This window comes from Carlito syrichta, unplaced genomic scaffold (assembly GCF_000164805.1).
Source record: "Carlito syrichta isolate Samal-C Ts95f unplaced genomic scaffold, Tarsius_syrichta-2.0.1 Scaffold317528, whole genome shotgun sequence".
Taxonomy (NCBI): Eukaryota; Metazoa; Chordata; class Mammalia; order Primates; family Tarsiidae; genus Carlito; species Carlito syrichta.
The window spans coordinates 75,208-79,397 of NW_007261624.1; positions in this window are offsets into that span (position 1 = coordinate 75,208).

A 4,190-nucleotide genomic window follows, 5' to 3' on the forward strand; every position below is an offset into this window, starting at 1 on the left:
TTTATGGCTGCATGGTATTCCATAGTGTATATGTACCACATTTTTTTTATCCAGCTCACTTTTGATGGGCATCTGGGTTAGTTCTATGTTTTTGCTATTGTGAATAGTGCAGCAATAAAAATAAGAGTGCTGGTGCCCTTTTGGTAGAAGAATTCATGTTCCTTTGGTTATATTCCGAGAAAGGGGACTGCTGGGTATAATGGTAAATCTATTTTAGTTCTTTGAGAAATCTCCAAACGGTTTTGCCCAGAGGCTGAACTAGTTTACATTATCAACAGTGTACAAGCATTACCTTTTCTCCTCAGCCTTGCAAACATTGGTTGTATTTATACTTTTAAAAAATAACCATCCTGAGTGGTTTGAGATGACATGTCATTGTAGTTTTTATTTGTACTTCTGTGAAGATTAGTGATGTTGAGTGTTTTCTTTTTCTATGTTTGTTGGCTGCTTATGTGTCTTTCTTAGAGAAGTGTTTGTTCATGTCTTTACCCACTTTTTAATGTGGTTATTTTTCTTCCCCATGTCAATTTGTTAGAGTTACTTATAGACTGAATGTTAGGCTTTTGTCAGATGCATAGATTGCAAATATATTTTCCCATTCCTTGGGTTATCTCTTTAATTTATTGATAGTTTCTTTCAATGTGCAGAAGACTTTTAGCTTGGTAATGCCCTTTTTGTCAATTTCAGTTTTTTTTTCATTCCTTTTCTTGTGGTTAGTTTTCCCAGCACCATTTGAAAATAGGGTTTCTTTTCCCCAATGTTTGTTTTTGCCGGTTTTGTCAAAGATGACTTGCTTGAAGGTCTGTGGTGTTATTTCCATGTTCTTTGTCTTATTCCATTGGTGTATGTGTCTATTCCTGTACTAGCATTATGCTGATTTGGTTACTGTAGATTTGGAGTTAAGTTTGAAGTCTAGGAGTGTGATGTCACCAACTTTGTTCTTTATGCTGAAGATTGCTTTAACTATTCAATCTCTTCTTTATTGCTTCCATATGGATTTAAGTATTGTTTTTTCTAGGTCTGTGAAAAATTTTGCTGATAATTTGATAAGGGTTGCATTGACGTTGTAGATTTCTTTGGGTGGTATCGACATCTTGACAATATTGATTCTTCCAGTCCATGAGCATTGACAAATCTTCCATTTGTTTGGTCCTCTTTGATTTGTTTGTGCAATGTTTTGCAGTTCTCATTGTAAATATTTTTTGCCTCTTTGATTAGATCAATACCAAGGTATTTTATTTTTGTGGTTATTGTGAATAGAATTGTGTTTTTTATGTGGTTCTCAGCTTGTTTATTGTTGATGTATAAAAATGTAACTGATTGTGCACATTGATTTTGTATCCTGAGACTTTACCAAAGTCATGATTTGTGCCAAGACTTTTTCTTTTGACAGAATCACTGAGATATTCTAGTTATGAAATACTATATTTCATGCCAATCATATCATAAAGAGAAACAGTTTGACTTACTCTTCTCTTAATTAGATATCACTTACCTACACTTCCAGAACTATGTCAAATAAGATTAATGAAAGTGGATATTCTTGTCCTGTTAAGTTCTTAGGGGAATGAATTCAGCTTCTGTTTATTAAGTATGATGTTTGCTGCAGGTTTATCATAGATAGCTTTAATTATTTTGAGGAATGTTCCTTTGATGCCTAGGTTTTTGAAGGTTTTTATCAAGGAAGAATTTTGGATTTTAACAAATGCTTTTTCTGCATCTTTTGTGATAATAATGTGGCTCTTGGTTTTGCATCTGTTTATGTGGTAGATTACATTTATTGTTTTGCATATGTTGAACCAGACTTGCATCTTGGGAATGAAGCCCAACTGCTCATAATGAATGACTGTTGTAAGGTGCTGTTGGATATGATTTGATAGTATCTTGTTGAAAAATTTTACTTCTAAATTCATCAGGGTAATTGGCTTGTAGTTTCCTTTCTTTGTTGGGTCTCGCCATTTGGGGGTATTAGGATGATATTGGCTTCATAGTATGAGCAAGGGAGGATTCCTTCCTTCTCGATTGCTTGGAATACTTTTAGTAGAATTGATATCAGGTCTTCCTTGTACATCTTGTAGATTTCAGGAAAGAAGCCATCTGGCCTAGGGCTTTTTGGCAGGGAGTTTTTAAAAAATTAATTTAGTATAATCGATTTCTGTGTTATTTGTCAGTTTAGTGTTTCAATTTCTTCCTGTTTCAATCTTTTTTTTTCTTTTTTGAGTTGGAGTCTCACTCTGTCGCCCAGACTGGAGTTCAGTGGCTGCTTCTGGCCACCGCAGCCTCGACCTGCTGGGCTCCACGATCCTTCCGCCTCAGCCTTCCGAGTAGCTGTAATTACAGGCACGCGCTACCACGCCTGGCTGATTTTTGATTTATTGTAGAGATGAGGTCTCGCCACATTGCCCAGGCGGGTCTTGAACCCGCGGGCTCAGGCAGTCCACTCACCTCAGCTTCCCAAAGGCGCAGGATTACAGGCTGAGCCACTGAGCCCAGCTCTGTTTCAGTCTTGAGAGGTTGTGCGTGTACTGAAATTTATCCATATCCTCTGGAGTTTCTAGCTTGCATGCATGTTTGTAGTATTTTGTAACAATCTTTTGCATACCTTCAGGGTTGGTTGGAACACATTGCCTTTGTCACTTCTGATTGTGTTTATTTGCTTTCTCTCTCTCTCTCTCACTCTCTCTCTCTCTCATCTCTCATTGTTAATCTGGCCAGGGGTATGCCAATTTTATTTATTCTTTCAGAGAATCATCTTTTATATTGATCTTTTGTATGGTTTCTTTGGTCTCTATTTCATTTAGCTTTCATTCTACTTTGAATATTTCTATCCTCCTATGAGTTTTGGGATTGGATTTTCCTTGTCTTTACGTGTTCCTTAGGTGCAATATTAGCTTGTTTATTTGAGATCTTTCTGTTTACCTTATGTGTTCCTGCAATGCTATAAACTTTCTTCCCAGCACTGGCTTTTTGCTTTTTTTTTTGTATTCCAGAGGTTTTTGTATCTTGTGTCTTTGTTTTCATTTGTTTCTAGAAATCTTTTTATTTTTGTCTTGATTTCTGTGTTGTACTAAAAGTCATTCAGAATCATGTTTAATTTCTATGTATTTGTGTGTTTTTGAAGGTTTCCTATTGATGATATTTGTTTTTATTCCACTGTGGTCTGAGAAGATGCTTGGTATATAATATATTTGACCTTGTGGACTTTGCTCATGCTTAATTTATGGCTGAGTATGTGGTTAATCTTAGAGTATGTCCCATGTGCTGATGCAAATAAAGTATATTCTGTGTTTGTTAAGTGGAATGCACTATAGATGTTTATTAAATCAAATTGGTTCAGTATAGAGTTACTTTTCAGATTTGTTGGTTTTCTGTCTTGATGATTTGTCCCCACTACTATTGTAAGGCTGTCTATGTCCTTAGTTAGCAATTGTTTTATAAATCTGGTTGATCTTATGTTGATTGTATATACATTCAAGATTAAAATTTCTTGCTGCTGAATGGAGCCATTCATTGTTATGTGTATCTTTTTTAGCATTTACTGGTTTAAAGTCTGTTTTACTTGATATAAGAATAAGTACTTGTGCTCTATTTTTTTTATTTGCACAGAAGGCCTTTTCCCAATGCTTTACCTTGAGCCTCTGGGTGTCATTTGCAGTGAGATGGGTTTCCTGATGGCAGTAGAAGAGTAAAGCATGTTTATTTATTCAATTTACCATTCTGTGTCTTTTGAGTGGTGCATTCAGTCCATTAACATTTAACTTAATTGTTGATAAGTGAGAATCTGCTCCTGCAATATTTTTCTTGAGAAGTTTTTTTTTCCTAGCTTTTACAGTTGACCTGTATGAACTGTAATCTCTGTGCTTACTATGCTTTTGTGATGGGTGATAGCATTCTTTTGTTTCTATGTTTAGAATTTTTTATTTTTTATTTTTTTATTATAAAGATGTGAGGTATGATCCAGGGTTAGGTATACAAATGTTGATTATGCAAGTACCCTTTTTGATGAAGTATGACCCTCCCTCTCCTAGCAGTTTCCCTCAACTACCAATCCCACCCCAGCCCGACAGTTTCCCACTACTGCCAATCCTTTTCTTATAGTATTATAATATTGTTCAAGGTGTCCGTGGTGGCTTTTTCAGGTGTCAAACATAGTAGCAATGTACTGGGCATGTGAATATAACCACAGTCTT